This window comes from Nomascus leucogenys, chromosome 1a, assembly GCF_006542625.1.
Source record: "Nomascus leucogenys isolate Asia chromosome 1a, Asia_NLE_v1, whole genome shotgun sequence".
NCBI classification, from domain to species: Eukaryota; Metazoa; Chordata; class Mammalia; order Primates; family Hylobatidae; genus Nomascus; species Nomascus leucogenys.
This window is the reverse complement of record NC_044381.1, coordinates 39,553,758-39,576,153: the sequence shown is the minus strand read 5'-3', so window position 1 is coordinate 39,576,153 and position 22,396 is coordinate 39,553,758.

Genomic DNA, 22,396 nt, shown 5'->3' with positions numbered 1-22,396 from the left:
CTAAGCAATAAACATAAAACTGCAGACCTAAATTTCTCCCGCTCAGGAATGCCCACAACACTGCACTTTTGCGATTAAGTAAAAGTAACAGAAATGCACGCTTGTTCCATTTGTGATTGCTCTATGGTTTAGCCCTTAAAAATTGTTCATTATCTTCCTAGGAGGCCAACATTCATTTCCTATGATTGCAACTTGACCACTTTCTATTACAAATGCACTTGCTATAACTGGTTATAGGAGGCATGGAAGACTGGAATGAACAATGGAAAAAATGTACCTCGCCACTGGGATCTCACTCAGAAATATCTTGAGATCAATACTGGGCCAACTTCGTCTAGGATGGGTAAATGAAAAATCTTCCATTTCTCATTCCCCATTATGTCCCATTCTAGCAATTTTCATGACTCCTACTATTTTTGGGGTAGGGTTGCTGGTAAAAATTTGGGCTGCTAAATTAAATTTGAATTTCAGAGAAATAACAAATACTTTTTAAAGTATAAGTATCTCAAATATTGCATGGGACATACTTATTTTTATTTGCTAAATCTGGCAACCCTACTTGAGGAGCTATGAGATATTTATAATTCCAACAGTTAGTCAATTAATTAAAGGACCATTTTCTATACTTAGTTGATTTAATCATCTTGAAAAGGCTCATTTAGCTCTGTCCTTCATTAGACTATTGAACTAAACAGGCTCAACTTTACTTAAAAAACAAACAAACAAAAAAAAAACCCCCAAAAAACTGTCACATTCTGGTAAGAATACCTGTATTTCCAAATCTATTTTTTTTTTTTGTCTGTCTGTCTGTTTTTTTTGTCACTCTGTCGCCCAGGCTGGAGTGCAGTGGCGCGATCTCGGCTCACTGCAAGCTCCGCCTCCCGGGTTCACGCCATTCTCCTGCCTCAGCCTCTCCGAGTAGCTGGGACTACAGGCGCCCGCTACCACGCCCGGCTAATTTTTTTTTGTATTGTTAGTAGAGACGGGGTTTCACCGTGGTCTCGATCTCCTGACCTTGTGATCTTCCCGCCTTGGCCTCCCAAAGTGCTGGGATTACAGGCGTGAGCCACCACGCCTGGCTGGAATTAGAACTCTTATACACTGTTGCTGGGCATTTAAAAAGGTCCAATCCCTTTGGAAAAGTTTGGCAGTTCCTTACAAAGTTAAACATATATCCAGCCATTCAATTCCAAGGTATTTACCAAACAGAAATGAAAATATGTCCACACAAATATTTGTGCATAAATGTTTTTAGCAGTTTTATATCTAATATCTAAAAACAGGAAAAAACCCAATGTCCATCAATAGGTGAATGGATAATCAAATTGTTGTACATCCATACAATGGAATTCTACTTAGCAATGAAAAGGAATACACTATTGGTACATCCTACAACATGGATGAATCTCAGAATAATTATGCTGTCAAAGAAGTCAGACCAAGAATAAATATATATTTCAGGATTCCATTTATATGAAATTCTAGAAAATGCGCATTTAACCTATAGTGCCAGAAAATATCAGTGTTTTCATACGGAGTGGGAGGGATGTGAGAAAGGGATTACCAAGGGATGTAAAAAGCTGTCTGAGGTGGTAGTGGGACGTCACAGGTGTATACAATGTCAAAAAATATAAAATTTTACACTTTACATATTTTCAGTTTACTGCACGTTAGTTATACCTTGATAGAGCCGTTAAAAAATTAAGTACTGACTCATAAGCATGCTATTATGTGGGTGAAGGAGAAAGGAAAATGGTTACTTCTCTCAGGCAACTTCACAGTGGAAGACAGGTGGATTGTTTTTGTAACTATTAAAAGCATTATTGTATTGTCAAAAGAATAAAATACCAGAAAAAGTTCATGGAAAGAACAATGTAAATTGAGAAATGTTAGTTTTTAATTTATGTGGCTTACAACAAAAAAAACCCCTGCATTTTTTAAATCAAGGCAGAAAAATAAAGCTTTGAGCTCTTTGTGTGTTCAGTTGATGGTGACAATCTTGCTATCTAGCCCTTGTTCCATTCTTCCTCAAGTTGATTTATCACTACATGTTGGCACCTACACAGATTTTCTTTTTGTTTCTTCTTTCTTTTTTTTAGAAGGAGTCTCACTCTGCCGCCGAGGCTGGAGTGCAGTGGCACAATCCCGGCTCACTGCAAGTTCTGCCTCCCGGGTTCACACCATTCTCCTGCCTCAGCCTCCCGAATAGCTGGGACTACAGGTGCCCACCACCGTGCCAAGTTACTTTTTTTTGTATTTTTAGTAGAGACGGGGTTTCACCATGTTAGCCAGAATGGTCTCGATCGCCTGACCTCGTGATCCGCCTGCTTTGGCCTCCCAAAGTGCTGGGATTACAGGCGTGAGCCACTGCGCCCGGCCCTCACCTACACAGATTTTCATTACCCAGCACAAAGTTACTCACTCCTCTTCAATTGTTTGAAAGTTTGAACTACGATCAGTTGTAGTTTCTTTCTTGGAATGTCTACCACTTGAATATGATGTCAACAGCAAATTCTTCCTTGGATCTTTCAATGCCTCTATCTCTCAAGCACCTCCACAAATTGTCCCTTTCTCTCTTCTTTCCTACGACCACCTTTTGCCTCCAACTGTGTCCGTGTCTGGAGTTGGTTCCTTCTGGTGGATTACTGGTCTCACTGACTTCAAGAATGAAGCCGCAGACCTTTGTGGTAAGTGTTACAGCTCTTACAGGTGGCAGGGACTCAAAGAGTGAGCAGCAGCAAGATTTATTGTGAAGAGAGAACAAAGCAGCAAGATTTATTGTGAAGAAAGAACAAAGTTTCCACAGGTAGAAGGGGATCCCAGCGGGTTGCGCTGCTTGCTGGGGTGGCCAGCTTTTATTCCCTTATTTGTCCCTGCCCATGTCCTGCTGATTGGTCCATTTTACAGAGTGCTGATTGGTCCATTCTACAGGGTGCTGATTGGTCCATTTTACAGAGTGCTGATTGGTGCATTTACAATCCTTTAGCTAGGCACAGAGCATTGATTGGTGCATTTACAATCCTCTAGCTAGACAGAAAAGTTTTCCAAGTCCCCACTCGAGCCAGGAAGTCCAGTTGGCTTCACCTCTCGGGAGGATCTGGGATTTCTTGGACATATTGGGTAGATTGGCTTGGGACCACCGATTCTGTGCTCCTTGTCCCAGCATGCCTTTCATTCTATGCCTCTGTGTAACCCCTCAGTATCTGTTCAGCCCCAAGTTTTCTGCAGTATAAGTTAATTCCAGAAAAGTGTCCCCAGAGTGAATGCAAGTGATGAATCCTCACTGGACACTAAACGTTCCAAAGACTGTCTTACAATTGGTATTTTGGAGTAATTTGAGATGACAACAGTTTCTTTCCACTGCTGGGTGCCTAAAAAAAACTGCCTGGGCCGGGCGCGGTGGCTCATGCCTGTAATTCCAGCTCTTTGGGAGGCCAAGGCGGGTGGATCACGAGGTCAAGAGATCAAGACCATCCTGTCCAACATGGTGAAACCCCATCTCTATTAAAAATACAAAAATTAGCTGGGCGTGATGGTGCTGCCTGTAGTTCCAGCTACTCAGGAGGCTGAGACAGGAGAATGGCGTGAACCTGGGAGGTGGAGCTTGCAGTGAGCCAAGATCGCACCACTGCACTCCAGCCTGGCGACAGAGCAAGACTCTGTCTCAAAAAAAAAAAAAAAAAAAAGACAGCTAAAGTTATCCTCACTGTGTCTAGCAAAACAAAGTAGATTTGCAAACCCTGTAAAAGATTATCATGAAAGATTCAGGTACGATTCTATATCATGTCATGGGACTTATACCTTTTTTGAAGTTTTTTTTTTATACAAGCATCATGTGTAGTAATCACATCAGGGGAAATGGGGTATCCATCACTTCAAGCATTTATCATTTCTTTGTGTCAAGAAAATTCCAATGATAGTCTTTTAGTTATTTTATAATATATAATACATTATTGTTGACTATAATAACTGTTGTGCTATCAAATACTAGACTTTATTTATCCCAACTATATTTTTGCATTTATTAACTGTCCCCACTTTTCCCCTCCTCCCCACTACCCTTCCCAGCCTCTGGTAACCATTATTCTACTCTCTATCTCCATGAGTTCAATTACTTTAATTTTTAGCTCCCACATGAGTGAGAATATGTGATATTTGTCTTTCTGTGCCTTAACATAATATCCTCCAGTTCCATCCATGTTGTTCCTTTTTATGGCTGAATAGTAGTCCATTATGTATATATACCTAGTTTTTTCTTTTTCTTTTTTTTTGAGACGGAGTCTCGCTCTGTCGCCTAGGCTGCCGGAGTGCAGTGGCGCGACCTCAGCTCACTGCAACCTCCGCCCTCCGGGTTCATGCCATTTTCCTGCCTCAGCCTCCAGAGTAGCTGGGACTACGGGCGCCAACCACCACGCCCGGCTAATTTTTTTGTATTTTTAATAGAGACAGGATTTCACCATGTTAGCCAGGATGGTCTCGATCTCCTGACCTCGTGATCTGCCTGCCTCGGCCTCCAAAAGTGCTGGGATTACAGGCTTGAGCCACCACACCTGGCCATATATACCTAGTTTTCTTTACCCATTTATGTGCTGATGGACCCTTAGGTTGATTCCAAATTCTGGCTATTGTGAATAGCACTGCAGTAAACATGAGAGTGCAGACATCTCTTTGATATACTGATTTCCTTTCTTTTGGGCATATACCTAATAGTGGGACTGCTGGATCACATGGTAGTTCTATTAGTTTTTTGAGGAGCTCCCATACTGTTCTTCATAGTGGCTGTAACTAATTTACATTCCCACCAATAGCGTACAATGAGGGTTCCCTTTTCTCCATATCCTGGACAGCATTTGTTATTTTTTGTCTTTTGAGTACATGCCATTTTAACTGGGGTAAGATAATATCTCACTGCAGTTTTGATTTGCATTTCTCTGATTAATGACATTGAGCATTTTTTCATATTTCTGTTGGCCATTTGTATGTCTTCTTTTGAAAAATGTCTATTTAGATATTTTGCCCATTATAAATTGGATTATTTGATTTTTTTCCCTGTTGAGTGGTTTTAGCTCTTTACATGTTCTGGTTATTAATTGCTTGTCAGATAGATAGTTTGCAAATATTTTCCCCCATTCTGTGGGTTGTCTCTTCACTTTGTTGATTGTCCCCTATGGTGTGCAGAAGCTGTTTAGCTTAATGTGATCCCATTTGTCCATTTCTGCTTTGGTTGCCTATGCTTTTGAAGTATTCCTCAAGAAATCTTTGACCAGATAGACTAATGTCCTAGAGAGTTTCTCCAGTGTTTTCTTTCAGCAGTTTCATAGTTTCAGGTCTTAGATTTAAGGACTTACACTTTTTAAAGAGCCATGAAATGTATGCTGCTTTTAGAGTTCATGCTCAAAATATAATTTGAGGCGGCCGGGCGTCGTGGCTCACGCCTGTAATCCCAGCACTTTGGGAGGCCGAGACGGGCGGATCACAAGGTCAGGAGATCGAGACCATCCTGGCTAACATGGTGAAACCCCATCTCTATTAAAAATACAAAAAATTAGCTGGGCATGGTGGCGGGCGCCTGTAGTCCCAGATACTTGGGAAGCTGAGGCAGGAGAGTGGTGTGAAGCCGGGAGGTGGAGCTTGCAGTGAGTGGAGATCACGCTGTTGCACTCCAGCCTGGGCGACAGAGCGAGACTCCATCTCAAAAAATATATACATATATATTTTATATATAATAGATATAAAATATATAGTATATAATATATTGTAATATAATATATAATATATTGTCTAATTACATATTGTATAATATATTGTATATTATATATTGTATAATATATAATATATAATATATATTGCATAATATATAATATATAATATAATACATTATATATTATATACTATACAATATATAATATAATATATATTATATACTATACAATATATATTATATTATATGTTATATAACATATAATATAATATATATTATACAGCATATAATATAATATATATTATATAGCATATAATATAATATATAACATATAACATATAATATAATATATAACATATAACATATAATATAATATATAATATAATATATAACATATAACATATAATATAATATATATTATATAACATATAATATATAATATAATATATAATATAACATATAATATAATATATAATATATATTTTATAACATATAATATAATATAATATATATTTTATAACATATAATATAATATATAATATAATATATATTATATAACACATAATATAATATATAATATAATATATATTATATAACACATAATATAATATATAATATAATATATATTATATAACATAATATATTATATAATTTAATATATATTATATAATATATTATATAATATATATTATATAACATAATATATTATATAACATAATATATTATATAATATATATTATAACATAATATATATTATATATGTCATATAGGATAAATATATTATATATTGTATTATATACTATATATTGTATAATATATCATATATTATATATTGTATAACGTATCATATATTATATAGTGTATATCATATTATATAATGCATAATATGATATATTATACATTATAATATATAATTATCATATATCATATGTAATATATATTACATATATAATGTTATATGTAATATATTATATAACATATTATATTATATATTATATATATATAATTTGAGGCATAAAGTTCACCCATGAGAAGTTTGCTAATATTATGGCCTTGGTTTTTTTAGACAGAGTCTCGCTCTGTCGCCCAGGCTGGAGTGCAGTGGCGCAATCTTGGCTCACTGCAACCTCCGCCTCCCAGGTTCAAGTGATTCTCTTGCCTCAGCCCTTTAAACTGAAAATGTGAAATGAAAGATGTTAAAATTATTTATGACTGTAGCTAGAGATTTGGCAAACTTTACTTCATATCTTGATAAATCATCCAAACACTGAACAGCATTTGTGTTCAACTAAGATAGAACTGGAATTAATAGGGTAATGTCATCAAAACATGTATGTTATTAATTCTTAATGGCATGACATTATTTTCCCTGTTGGAGACATTTAATATCCTGGAATAACAGTGAAGAGTAATATATTAGGATGTAAGTGCCATTGCTCTATCATAACCCTGCATAGGGCCACCTACATACAAAACTGTTGTTTTTCTCTTTCCATCATTTATTCCTTTTTCTTTTCTTTTGAGATGGAGTCTCGCTCTGTTGCCCAGGCTGGAGTGCACTGGAGTGATCTTGGCTCACTGCAACCTCTGCCTCCCAGATTCAAGTGATTTTCCTGCCTTAGCCTCCCCAGTAGCTGGGACTACAGGCGCACGCCACCACGCCTGGCTAATTTTTGTAGTTTTAGTAGAGACGGGGTTTCACCATGTTGGCCAGGATGGTCTCAGACTCCTGACCTCGTGATCCACCCGCCTCGGCCTCCCAAAGTGCTGGAATTACAGGTGTTAGCCACCGCGCCCAGCCATTTACTCATTTTTCACTCTTTGGCGTTCTTACCTTCTGACCAACGTCATGGACCAAATAGGTGTCATAAGTTGCTCCTTTGTACCTACAGATACAGGGCCATGTACCCATTAACTGCTCGTTAAATTGATCTGATAATAAGGGAATACAGCCAGGTGCAGTGGCTCATGACTGTAATCCCAGTGGGCAGACTGGTGAGCCTAGGAGTTTGAGACCAGCCTGGGCAACATGGCGAGACCCTATCTCCACAAAAAATACAAAATATTAGCTGGGTGTGGTAGTGTGTGCCTGTAGTCCCAGCTACTTGGGAGGCTGAGGTGGGAGTTTCACTTGAGCCCAGCAGGTCGAGACTGCAGTGAGCCAATATGGCGCCACTGCACTCCAGCCTGGGTGACAGAGTGAGACGTTGTCTCAAAAAAAAAAGGGCGGGCGGAATTTTTTGGGAAAATTTCCAGTGACTATTAAGAGAGGCAGTAGACTGTATTGGGTAAGAGCTGTCTTGGTTTGGGTCCTCCCAAAAGCAGACTCTGAGACAAGAATTTAGGTGCAGGTAATTTATATACAAGTTGATCCAGGAAGCACTAAGAGAGAGTTAGGGAATGTGTGTAGGGAAGGGAGAAAAAGCAATAAAGGGTAAATTAATGGTCAGGTTACTTCTGTGGGCAACTGAGGCTCCATGCTCCTGGGGACCCTCTGAGAGATTTTGTGAAAAATAACTCAGAATCATTTGAGACAGGGGCGAGGAAGCTGGGCATAATTTCCCAACTCCTGTCCTTCTTGGCTGAGTGTCACTCCTGTGAGATGAAACCCCTCTGCACAGGTCAAACAGATGCCAGTGGCCACAGAATGTCCTTATGGAGTGGTAAACAGGAAGCTGGTGGGCACATAAGAAGACTGTCTGGAGGTGACCTCCCGGGGCCTAGGGGAATATGGGTGGGGCCAGGTGTTGGGATGGAGTGCTTAAGGGCTTGTGCAGAAGCTGCATTTCCACAATAGGTGCACTGCTCTTTTTGTCTGGGATAAGAATGTATGCTCATTTGGGGTGGCTGACAACGATTATAGGGCTGCTAAGCTTCCTCTGAGCTATTTCCATAAGGCTGCTTTGTATTTTCTTTATTGAATTGCTGTATAAAGTATAAATCATAATCCATAATTTATAAAGCTAAAATGCCTGTAAGGCTAATAGGATTGTCTCATTCCCCTGCTTAAAACTCCTTGTTCTCAAGAAAAAGACCAGCATCTTTAATACCAGCTAGCAGACTCTGTAGAGGCTGGTCCCTCAGACCTTCTGTCCTGCTTTGCTCCTCCTCTCTTATGCAAGTTCCTTGTATGTACCATCCATCTATTGGCCACAGGATCTTTGCATATGTTGTCCCTCTTGGAATGCTCCTCAGCTCTCATTTCCACAGGCTGATCTGACCTTCCATTGCTGTCATCACCCCTCTGTAGGATAAGGTTTCCACTGCTCTCCCTGCTTGGCCAGCTATGCCTTAACCCCGTTACTACTCCCATCCTCCCATCATCCATTCTCCTTGCTGGATGGTAGAGAGTTGATTTCCAGGTGCCTTACACTTTAGCTTTTCAACACAAAATCCATTCCTAGGCTAGGGAACAAGCACACAGAACATGAAGACTTCTTGGGAAGGGGAAAGAAGACAACTCTTTATTCACTTCCACAGCACGAGGAAGAAACCATTTATTCTGCCATAATTATTGCATCAAAAGTAGTTCCATAATCGTATCCTTATTCATTCATTATTCATGTAGGAAGACATTGTTTAATGGTTGAAATTCCTCTTACATACGTATTATCTTTACAGATGTTACTTCTCCTCAAAGATGTCACGGTCACTGGCTCTTTGGCCACAGGCCTTTTCTGGGCACATTTCAATCAATGAAATGATTTAGTACTGTCTGCTCTTCTTTGAATTCATTCAAAAGAAAATACAGAATGTACTAACAAGTTCTCTGAACAAAAACCAAAAGCACTGATGGAAAACTGGACACATTCTGGAGAAACACATAAATGTATTTTTTTCTGTGTTCAAAAGAATCTCCCAAGAGCCTCTCCAGTGTGACTTCACAGTGAGACTCCTACTCTCTAAAACTCAATTGGCAATAAGGCGCTACATGATTTTTAAAAAGATACAAACACTGGTGATGAGAATGTTGGGGAATGTTCATCTCATTCCACATGCAACTTTATCAGAGGGCTCCTTCCTCTGAAAAGGCTAGAGGTAAATATAGAAAGAGAGGATGCTTATACTTTTCCTTGACTAATTTTATCTTTTCTTTTCTTGAGAATCAAGGATGCTTTTCCCTCAAATTAGGTTTTAATGATTTAAAAGAAACCAAAGTTCAGGACAAAGAACATATGTAGCCCAGACTATAATCTCAATGCCTCTCTATGAAGTAAGTCATCACATTACTTTTCTGGCAACAGTAGTAAAATAGGGCTTGGCACAAGAAACCTCACTGAAACTATTTTGCTAGAGTCATTCTTGCATCAAATGGCGCAGCTATACACACCCAGGGAGTATGCAGGCATTTAACTTGGGGTCCCATCTGGTAATCTGCAGACTTTAAGTTTTTCCAGGGATGTGGGAGAGGGAAGGAGGCAGTGATACTGTCAAGCTGCCGGGATTTATCGCTGTCCTCTCCATCAGCCAGCATTCTCGTATCGCCATAGGAGATGCCACCAGTTACCCAGAAATTCTCCAGGATGAGCATGGGAATTTGCTTCATCTGCTGGATGGGGTATTTTCATGCTCCTGGCAATAAAATATCAGACTTAGGAAACACCCTTTCCTCCACCCCCTTCCAAAGAAAGGTACTCAGAAGCCAAAGTTGTGTTGTGTGACCTGCCCCCGGCCATAGCTGACTGAATTAGGGGTAGACACTTGACCTAAAATGGTCTTAAATATATTCCTTATCTCAGTAATTTGGAATTGGAATTAAGAGATCTGGTATCCCTTAGAAGGAAGAGATACAAACTTGGGGATTCTGAAATAACCATCTTTGCCCAATGCATGGCTATAGATTCAAGGAAAGTCCATCTAGGAAGAAAGGATAGTGAAGCAGAAATGCCTGAAAGCAGAAGACAGAGAAGGAGAAGAGAGAATTCTGCAGGCTCCCAGGGTTCCTTTGACCCAGCTGCATTCCTGCTCTTGGTCTCTGAGTCACCATAGCATTTTTATAATAAATTCCCATTTTTAATTTACATGATTCTTCAAACCAGAGTCCCAACTAATATAAGCATCCAACCAGTGGTAACCTTTTGTCAGGAGACAAGAGATGAGCGTTTTTCAATCCTTATATGGAAGTGTTTATACTTTAAGTAGGGATTAGAGTCAGAATCTTTAAAACATTGCTGTGGCCGGGCGCGGTGGCTCATGCCTGTAATTCCAGCACTTTGGAAGGCCGAGGTGGGCAGATCACAAGGTCAGGAGATCGAGACAAGCCTGACCAATATGGTGAAACCCTGTCTCTACCAGAAATAAAAATAATTAGCCAGGCATGGTGGCAGTTGCCTGTAGTCCCAGCTACTCAGGAGGTAAGGCAGGAGAATTGCTTGAACCCCAGGAGGCGAAGGTTGCAGTGAGCCGAGATCACACCACTGCACTCCAGCCTGGGCAATCTCAAAACATAACAAAACAAAACAAAACATTGCTGTTACTGGCAGTGATGGAATTAGGAAAGTTTGGTGACTTTTGAAAAGCCTCAGTCCAGATAAACCCCACACGTTCTTAGGAGCAATGTCTCTCTAGGTTGGGACAAACACAAGTTTTTGCTACTGTTTGTGAAATCATTGGGCTTCTAGTGGGCAAATGTACCCCAATCCTGTCCATTTCTAACACTGCATTGGTGGTCAGTTCAATGTGCTTTCATTTGCACAAGCATGTCCAGGAGGAGTCCTCCTAGAAGGTAGGGGCCCGTGTTGCTGGGACTCAGTGCCTTGTGACAGGGCCCACCAAAGACAGTTTTGCTTAGGTCTTCTCAAAGCTATGCTGTTGAGTTTGTGCTTGGGTGAAATATTATACTGTTCTGTACTGGCTTAATGTCTGGGTTTAGATAGAATAAGCTTCCCATTAGTTCCACCCGTGGGAAACATTTTTCTTTTCACATGTCTGCTTTTCTGCCTCCCAAGAACATGAGAACAGAAGTCATACAGGAGTCTTGTGTTTCTTTTTCTTTTTCTTCTTTTTTTTTTTTGAGATGGAGTCTCGCTCTGTTGCCCAGGATGGCATGCAGTGGCACAATCTTGGCTTACTGCAACCTCCAGCTCCTGGGTTCATGTGATTCTCCTGCCTCAGCCTCCCGAGTAGCTGGGATTACAGGCACATGTCACCATACCCGGCTGATTGTTTTGTATTTTTAGTAGAGACAGGGTTTCACCATGTTGGCCTGGCTGGTCTTGAACTCCTGACCTCAGGTGATCCACTTGCCTGGGCCTCCCAATGTGCTAGAATTACAGGCGTGAGCCACCACGCCTGACCGAGTCTTATGTTTCATTCACCCATTCTTTCAATGAATAGATAAATATGCACTGAACACCTTCAAGAGGACAGGCAGTGCCCAGTATTGAGGCCAGCTGCTCCATGTTAGTCTGAAGCTAGCAAATCCACATTTCCCTCTCCCATTCTGCCAACCAGAAAGACTATCCTAGAGACACCCCAGGCCATCTATCTCCCTTTGACCTCATCCACTCCACTTTGTTTCCAGTATTCTTGGTTTCTCAACATCCATCTCCTCTCCCCAATTTTATCTCTATTTCTTGGTTGGTTTGTCTTTTCTTGCCATCCTAGCTTTGCTATTTGGTACCTATATAGGGCAAAGTCCAGGGCTCTGATTGCTAATGCGATAAACTATTTTTACTTCTACAGTAGACTGGAGTTCTTTTTATGTCAGGGACACATTTTTTCATCTTTGTGTCCCCAGAGCCCAGAAATACACCTAATACATAGCAGCACTCAAAAGTTGCTGAAAAAAAAAAAGAATATAATGATACACATGTAATTAGCAAGAATATGTTAATGCTAAATCTTACACATACCCATTCTCACAAAGCTCACTAGTGTTAGAGAAGAAAAGATAGACCAGAGATGGGGGTAGAGGGACTAGATTCTCTTTTCTTGAAGCCAGAGGCTTTGTGCCACCCATGGCTGAACCACTCTAGTGTTTATTTTTTTTTGAGATGGAGTCTCGCTCTGTCACCAGGCTGGAGTGCAGTGGTGCTATCTCAACTACTGCAACCTCTGCCTCCTGGGTTCAAGCGATTCTCCCGCCTCAGCCTCCCGAGTAGCTGGGACTACAGGTGCATGCCACCACGCCCAGCTAATTTTTGTATTTTTAGTAGAGACAGGGTTTCACCATGTTGGCCAGGATGGTCTTGATCTCTTGACCTTGTGATCCACCTGCCTCGGCTGCCCAAAGTGCTGAGGTTACAGGTGTGAGCCAGCGTGCCTGGCCCCCTAGCGTTTACTTTCATTGGAATCCTCTGAAAACTGTTGTTGCCCCCTTCCCAAGTGTAAACAAAGATTTCATTGTGAATACCACTTTCTTTCTTTCTAGGAATCATGACATTCCATCCTCTTTAGCAACAATACTTTGACATCTTATGTCTCTTATTTTTTACTTTTTAGTAAAAAGAACATCATTTTCAGTCTCAGTGCCCTTGGAAATGACTCTGTCCCCTTGAGCCAGATTTTTCTCCTTGTTTACCTCTTGCATCAGGCACCAATACTCTCCACAGTGACAGAACCTGTAGCCCAAACTGCTATATGGCTGTATATAAAATCTACAGTAATCTCTCCAGCCCATTTTGACCAAGTCACTGAGATGACTTGTAGCTCATGGCTATAAACCCATCATCGTATTCAACTTTCATTTACCGCCCATCCTACTCTAGTAGGATTTTTCTCCCAGAAACTTGCAAATATTTCAAATCCTGCATTTCTATTTTGACACATTCATCCCACTTGTCTCTCATCAACCCACAGTGAGTTTTAGAGAGAATTTTTTTTTGCAACAGTTCCCATCGTAGGAGATAATGACATGCAAACCCAAGCGAGGTTTGAACAGGCTCACTCCCTTTGGTATGACACGTGGGGTATTAGCCCATTTTTACACTTCTATAAAGAAATACTAGAGACTGGGTAATTTATAAAGGAAAGAGGTTTAATTGACTCACAGTTCTGCAGGCTGGGGAGGCCTCAGGAAACTTAACAATCGTGGTGCAAGAGGAAGCAGGCACCTTCTTCACAACTCAGCAGGAAAGAGAACCTGTGAAGAAGGAACTGTCAAACACTTATAAAACCAGCAGATCTCGTGAGAACTCGTTCACTATCAGCATGGGGGGTGGTTTCCCCTCATGCTGCTCTACCAAATCACCTCCCTCCCTCCACACATGGGGATTACAATTCGAGATGAGATCTGGGTGGGAACATAGAGCCAAACCATATCATGTGGCCAGACTATGGTGACATTTAGGTGAGTCAGAAACCTGGCAGACAGGCTTTAGACAAATTTCCTTATCCTTAAGGAAATTCTTCTAAGACCTTTAAGGCTTATGCAACTATGTTTTGTATATAGGGGTAATTATAAGAGTAGAAACTTGAAATTTTCAACCCTCCCACATCCCAAAAAATCATTTAGAGACATTCTGTCATTATACTTGAGAAAAATGTAAGCTCAGAGAAGTCGAGTGAGTTCCTGGAGTCATATAGATAGTGGCAGAGTCAAAAATATCATTTGGCAGGGCACGGTGGCTCACACCTGTAATCCCAGCACTTTGGGAGGCCAAGACAAGCAGATGATGAGGTCAAGAGATCGAGACCATCCTGGCCAACATGGTGAAACTCTGTCTGTACGAAAAATACTAAAATTAGCTGGGCGTGGTGGCGTGTGCCTGTAGTCCCAGCTACTCAGGAGGCTGACGCAGGAGAATCACTTGAACCAGGGAGGCAGAGGTTGCAGTGAGCTGAGATTGTGCCACTGCATTCCAGCCTGGTGACAGAGTGAGACACTGTCTCAAAACGATAAATAAATAAATAAATAATTATGATTTTTCCTTTAATGGGTGGAGATTTTTCCTTTAGTGGCCTGCTCACACCCAGAAATCCTGAAGCCCCTATAACAAGGCAAGGCACAACTATATCTTCTATTGTACACAAAGACTCCTTTCCTTCCTGTGAATTGTTTATGGTTCAGCCTAAAACAGTGGGAACAGCATACCAAAAACTGGGTTGGTATTAGAGCTATGCAAAAGGGGTATTGTAAAGATAGTTTAAATTAATGGAGAAGGGTTTCTCTAGCATATTCAAAGGAGAAAGATGGTAGCAACAACCGAAGCGAGAAGTGAGAAGAACAAGAACAAGGTGAAACAGCAGAAGCACCAGCAATTAGTATTTAAACATAGAAAACAAGGGTTGGTATGGAAAAGAGTGAAGAGGAAAATGTGCAACAAAAAATTGCTGGAATTTTCCCTGTCTCGCTTTTAAATTGCAAGCAGCCACAACAAAATAATTGCAAGCATCAACAACAACAAAAAAGGTCAGGAGATCGAGACCATCTTGGCTAACACGGTGAAACCCCGTCTCTACTAAAAATACAAAAATTTAGCCGGGCGTGTTGGCGGGCACCTGTAGTCCCAGCTACTGGGGAGGCTGAGGCAGGAGAATGGTGTGAACCCAGGAGGCGGAGCTTACAGTGAGCTGAGATCGCGCCACTGCACTCCAACCTGGGGGACACAGCGAGACTCCATCTCAAAAAAAAAAAAAAAAAAAAAAATCCTACTAGCAGGGGCTAAACCCAGAAGCAACATTGTTTCTATACTAAGAAGTCTGGAGGGAGATAACAGAGGCTGGGTCAGCTGCTCAACAATGCTAGCAATGACTCAGGATCTCTTACTCCTGCTCTGCCTCCTTCCTCCTTCCTCACTTGTTGACTTTTCACCCTCATGCTTGCCACCTGCTTTCACAAGATGGCTGCTGGGTGTTTCAAGCATTTCTCCCACCCAGGCTGGCATCACAAGCAATATAGAGGACGAGTACTATGCCAGCTAGCTCTTCTTTTTCACTGTCTTATCTTTTTTTTTTTTTTTTTTTTTTTGAGACGGAGTCTCACTCTGTCACCCAGGCTGGAGTGCAGTGGCAAGATCTTAGCTCACTGCAACCTCTACCTCCTGAGTTCAAGCGATTCTCCTGCCTCAGCTTCCCGAGTAGCTGGGATTACAGGCGCCCGCCACCACGCCCAGCTAACTTTTTGTATTTTTAGTAGAGACGGGGTTTCACCATCTTGGCCAGGCTGGTCTCGAACCCCTGACCTCATGATCCACCCGCCTCGGCCTCCCAAAGTGCTGGGATTACAGGCGTGAGCTACCGCACCCAGCCCTGTGACTGTCTTTCCATAAGCAGGGAACATCTGTCCCAGAATCCCCTAGGAGACTTACCCTTCCATTTCATTGGCCAGACTGTGTCACAGGGCCACCCTTAGCTGTAAAATAAACTAGGACCATAAATACAGGACAGAGGGCAATGAGATTTCATGATTGCCTCAGATTTATAACCATTCATCCATTGAGGTTGGAGGAGGGGGTCTATATTCTCTAAGATTAATGGATTTTCTTCCACAAAATCAGCATTCTATTACTGGGGGGAAGAGGGGATACTGGGTAGGATACAATAAGTGAGGCTACAAAGTATTTGCTTAAGAATTTGCTTTAAGAAACTATTTTAGGAGTTACTGCCTTCAGGCAACATATCTTCCAGGCCTTTGTTTTCTGGTCTCGTGGTCTGGGACCGGAAATGAGCCACCACTTTCTTCAAGAGGCTCTTTCATGCTATTCAGGTCTTGTAATCACCCAACAGGTTCATCTTGCCCACTGCCCAGAAAAGTCAATGCACTCGGAACAGCAGGTTTTTGCGCAAATAAAGAGTTATAGTGATTGAAGGGCTGGCCAAGTAGAAGGATGAGAGTTAATTTTCAAATGTTTCCCCAAGAACCTAGAGGGTAGGATTTTGTTTTTTGGTTTTTTTTAGATGGAGTTTTGCTCTTGTCACCAAGGCTGGAGTGCAATGGCGTGATCTGGGCTCACTGTAACATCTGCCTCCTGGGTTCAAGCAATTCTCCTGCCTCAGCCTCCCGAGTAGCTGGGACTACAGGTGCCCGCCACCATATCCAGCTATTTTTTTGTATTTTTAGTAGAGATTGGGTTTCACCATGTTGGCCAGGATGGTCTTGATCACTTGACCTCAGGTGATCCACCTGCCTTGGCCTCCCAAAGTGCTGGGAGTACAGGTGTGAGCCACTGCTCCTGGCCAAGGCTAGGGTTTTTTTTTTTTTTTTTTTTTTTTTTATTTGACAGAGTCTTGCTCTATCGCCCAGGCTGGAGTGCGTGGAGCGATCTTGGCTCACTGCAAGCTCCGCCTCCCGGGTTCACGCCATTCTCCTGCCTCAGCCTCCCGAGTAGCTGGGACTACAGGTGCCCGCCACCACGCCCGGCTAATTTTTTGTATTTTTAGTAGAGATGAGATTTCACCATGTTAGCTAGGATGGTCTCAATCTCCTGACCTGGTGATCCACCTGCCTCAGCCTCCCAAAATGCTGGGATTACACACGAGTCACTGCACCCGGTCAAGGCTACGGTTTCTAAGGACAATTTGGTGGGTGAGGGGCTAGGGAATGGGTGCTGCTGATTGGTTGGGGATGTAATTATAGGAGTGTGGAAAATAGTCCTTGTGTGCTGAGTTAGTTTCTGGGTGAGGCCACGGGACTGGCTGAGTCATGGGTCATGTGTCCAGGTGGAGTCAGTTGGTCCCATAAAGCAAAAGTCTGAAAAACATCTTTTTTTTTTTTTTTTTTTTTTTTTTTTTGCGACAGAGTCTTGCTCTGTCGCCCAGGCTGGAGTGCAGTGGCACGATTTCGGCTCACTGCAAGCTCTGCCTCCCGGGTTCCCGCCATTCTCCTGCCTCAGCCTCCCGAGTAGCTGGGACTACAGGCGCCCACCACCACGCCCAGCTAATTTTTTGTATTTTTAGTAGAGACAGGGCTTCACCATGTTAGCCAGGATAGTCTTGATCTCCTGACCTCGTGATCCGCCCGCCTTGGCCTCCCAAAGTGCTGGGATTACAGGCGTGAGCCACCGCGCCCGGCCTGAAAAACATCTTAAAAGGCCAATCTTAGGTTCTACAATAATGATGTTATCTACAGGAGCAATTGGGGAGATCCCAAATCTTGTGACCTCCAGCTTTATGACTTTTGAGCAGTAAGGGATTATAAGAAAGCAAGCTAAGGAACAATGGCTGGTTATCATTTAATTACACATACATCTTAGCAGATTAAGGCCCCTTCCACAATCCTAACCTAGTGGCCTTTTGTTAATCGTACAAAGGCAGTTTCCGTCCCTGAACAAAGAGGACTTTGAGGGACCATCTTTGCTTCAAAGCTCAACTATAAATTCCTCCCATGGTTAGCTTGGCCTACACCCAAGAGTGAGCAAAGACAGCCAGCCTGTGAGGCTGGAAGCAAGATGGAGTCAACCATGCCAGATTTCTCCCACTGTCATAATCTTTGTAAAGACAGTTTCAGTCTGGGTGAAGTTTGCAAATGTCTTTACTGTGTATTTTTCTTTCGACTGCTAGTCCTTCAGTTAGATTCAGTTAGAATTAGATTTGGTGGAAGACATAGACCCAAAATAAAGTGACTTAAATGAAAGAGCAGCTTATTTATCTTGGTTAAAGTGCAACTTATGTGGTAGCTCTGTCCACAAAGTCTTCAGGGACCGAACTCTTTCTATCCTGCTGCTTTCCTCTAATGCTCCGAGGGTTGAATTATGATCTAAAATGGCTACTTAGACAAGCCAATACATCTGCATTTCAATCAAAAGGAAGGATGATGGAAAAAAAGGAGACAAACTTTTGTCTCATCTGTTTGGTAAGGATGGTTGCCACACCTTGCTACATGATACTTTCTCTTACAGCCATTACCCAGTGCATAGTCACAGGGCCACAGCTAGCTGCAAGGGAGGCTGAAAAATGTTGTCTTTCTTCTGGGTGGCCATGTTAGAATTAGATAAAGATATTCTATTACCTAGAATGTGAGCATTCTAGTATTATGAAACAACAACAATAAAACAACAACAACAAATCAGCAACAACAACAACTGGATATTGAGGACTGGCCAGCAATCTCTGTCATCCTCTCCTCTGTTGAACTTAGTTCATCTGGGCTAATTCTGTCAGAAATTCTTTTGAACTTTAATCCAATGCACTAAATCTCGGTGAGGATATGAGTAGATTTCATGGAGCTGACAGCATCAGAGGGGAAAAAAGTCATTAATGAAAATCATATCTCAGCCCATTAATGAAAATCATATCCACTAGGGAGTACACATCCCTAAGCCCAGACCTTAGGGGTATATCTCTGCTTGTGACATGAATACTCATCAATATAAGTTTTGCAAGTGGAACACTTACTATTCTCAGGAGTAACCAAATGAATCCAAGATGTTGACTCATGTCACTTTGACTCCGTGAGGTGTTGATTTTGTATATATAAACACAAACATTTAAATCAAAATTACATTTGCATCAATGATTTGCATCAATAAAAGTATGTCCTGGAGCAAATGTCACTTTGTAAATTTATAAAAAATTCATTTTAATATTTTATGTTTTAAATTTTATATTACATACAAACTGTTACATAACATTTATATAACTGTTTCTCATTTTTCTACTTCACTAGAATTATTTTCACTGGAATCATTTCCAGTTCTTTTACATGTAAGCTTCCCATTGAAGTTACAATTTAGCATTATTTTTTGACTTCGTGACAAATTATAGTCATTAGAGTTTCTGACATTATAGTCATTAGAGTTTCTGACATTATGAGTTTTCTTTTGTGGTTAATTAACCAAGACCAATTGTTTTTCTGCTCAAACTTTGTAGATCTAAATCTTGTCAAAAAGATTTTATTGATTTTTTCATCAATTTAAAATACGTGACAAATTTTACCATGTCTGTTTTTCTCAATTTTTCGTTTTCTTTTTTTTTTTGAAATGGAGCCTTGCTCTGTCGCCCAGGCTGGAGTGCAGTGGCGCGATCTCGGCTCACTGCAAGCTCCGCCTCCCGGGTTCACGCCATTCTCCTGCCTCAGCCTCCTGAGTAGCTGGGACTACAGGTGCCTGCCACCAGGCCTGGCTAATTTTTTTTGTATTTTTAGGAGAGACGAGGTTTCACCATGTTAGCCAGGGTGGTCTTGATCTCCTGACCTTGTAATCCGCCCGCCTCCGCCTCCCAAAGTACTGGGATTACAGGCGTGAGCCACCGTGCCCAGCCAATTTTTCCAGTTTTCAATGTTACCAATCAGCAGTTATTTTTCAGTCAATTTTAATTTTATAACTAAATTGTGTTCAGTTTTGGCCACTGTTAATTTCATTTTGTATTTATTTCTATCAAGTCTAGTTTTCCCTGTCAACCTGGTCACAATATCCTTGGCATTACAATAGCCAGGCAAAATAACAACAACAAAAAACCCAATGAGATAAAACCCCAAATTCCAGGCAACTATTCTGACATGTTTGGTGGCTATAAAGATGGAAATAAATACATCTTAGGAATCATCTAGTTCAATCTTCTCATTTTATAAGTGAGAAAACTGAGGTTCCCCAAGAAAGATGAAGTCTTGAGCCAGTGCAAGAGTTATTAAGGGCGGAGGTGATGAGCAGGTGTGATAAATACTGATTGGACTGTGGGATGACAAACAGGGACAAGTCTAGGATGATCTTGGATTTCAGGCTTGGGTGACTGGGTGGATATTGATGCTATTAACTCAGACAAAAATACATGAGTAGGTCAGGTTTGGGGGTGGGGGGAGAGGACGAGTTCAGGTTTTTAAATGCTAGCCGGATGTTTAAGTGGAATCTGGATATTTGAATAAGATTTTTTTTTTTTTTTTTTGAGACAGAGTCTCAGCCTGTCACCCAGGCTGGAATGCAATGGCATGATCTCAGCTTACTGCAACCTCTGCCTCCCAGGTTCAAACCATTCTCCTGCCTCAGCCTCCCAAGTAGCTGGGATTACAGGTGCATGCCACCACGCCCAGCTAATTTTTGTATTTTTAGTAGAGACAGGGTTTCACCATGTTGGCCAGGACGGTCTCGAACTCCTGACCTCAGGTGATCTTCCCACCTCGGCCTCCCAAAGCGTTGGGATTACAGGCATGAGCCACCGCATCCGGCCTGAATAAGAAATTTTTAAACAGGTCTGAATGGAAAGATAGATTTGGGAATTGTCAGCTTACAAACTTACAGGTGGTAGTCACCTGTCAAGAGAAAAAGTCACCACCCTGGGAAAATACACATCAAGGTGGCAAAGTTTGTGCAGGCCTGCAGGCCTCATATGGACAGCAGATGTGTTTTGTTTGGTCCAAAACAGAAGTTTAATAAAATGTGAATTAGTGAGCAATGTTTAAAATTTGGGAGATTTCATGTAAATATCTGTATATGGATTTTTTTTTCTTTTTTTTTTGGGACGGAGTCTCACTTTGTCACCCAGCCTGGAGCACAGTGGCGTGATGTTGACTCACTGCAACCTCTGCCTCCTGGGTTCAAGTGATTCTCCTGCCTCAGCCTCCTGAGTAGCTGGGATTACAGGCACCCACCACCACACCCGGCTAATTTTTGTATTTTTAGTAGAGACAGGGTTTCACCTTATTGGTCAGGCTGGTCTTGAACTCCTGACCTTGTGATCTGCCTGCCTCGGTCTCCCAAAGTGCTAGGATTACAGGCGTGAGTCACCGTACCCGGCCCTCGATTGTCTTTTAAGCAGGGGATCTGACATCACCGCGTCAGCATTCCTGGTTGGCAAAAATCAACAGAGCTGTGGTAGGGACCATGAGCTCCAGATCACCACAGTTTATATCCCTGGGCTTCACTCTTTTGTGTTAACTGCCCAGCTGCTGTAGGCTTTGGGGTTTGCAGCCTTTGATGGAGCCTAAGAAAGCCAAGGGAAAAACGAGATCAGGAAAAGGGAAAGTGGAAGCCAGTGATAGAAACTGAGGAAAGATAGATAGGTGAGAGGAGAACCTAGAGGACTGACTTGGAAACAAGCGAAGAAATCAGGTTTGAAAGGAGGTGAAACAAACCTTGTTTTAGCTATATGATCCAACTATTTGCTTAGGCCCCAAATTTAAGAATTATTTTTGACACTTTTCTTTTCCTTATCTCCCTTATTTAAACTCATCTCCAAGTCTATCACATCTACCTCAGAATTATTCCTGAAATTTGTCCATTTCTATCATTTCTTACCTGCTCATTGCAAAAGCAACTCTTCTCTTTGCATCCTTTTGAATTGTTTCTCAAAAGTTCCATGTATACACAGCAGCTAGCAGGGTGATGTTATAAAACTAGATCCTGTCACGTGTTGATAACTCTTCACTAGTTTCCCATTACACTTGGAATAAACTTGTATTCCTCACAGGGACCCAGAGAGTCTGTGCATGATGGGGATTCTCCTTGCCTTGTTGATCTCATCCTCTGTTCTTCCCATGACCTACTTTCTCACTTTCTCCAAGGCACCACATTCTGCCCCTTCCCTATTACTTGCTCACATGTAGATCCTTCTCTTCGCCGTTCTCTCCTTAGATCTCCACAGAGTTGGCTTCTTCTCAGTTTACTGAACCTCTTCAGAGGGCACTTTCTTGACATCTCAAATCAAAAGGTCACCCGTCTTCCTTTAATTTCTCAGCAACTTATTTTCCTTCTACATTTAATGTTTCCTTTCTCAACTAGAAAGTAATCCCCATGAGGGATGGCACAGCGTCTGTCTTTTTCCTGGTTGTTTCCCCAGCTTTTGTTAAGGGTGCTTGCCTGGCACACAGGAGGACCTTAAATT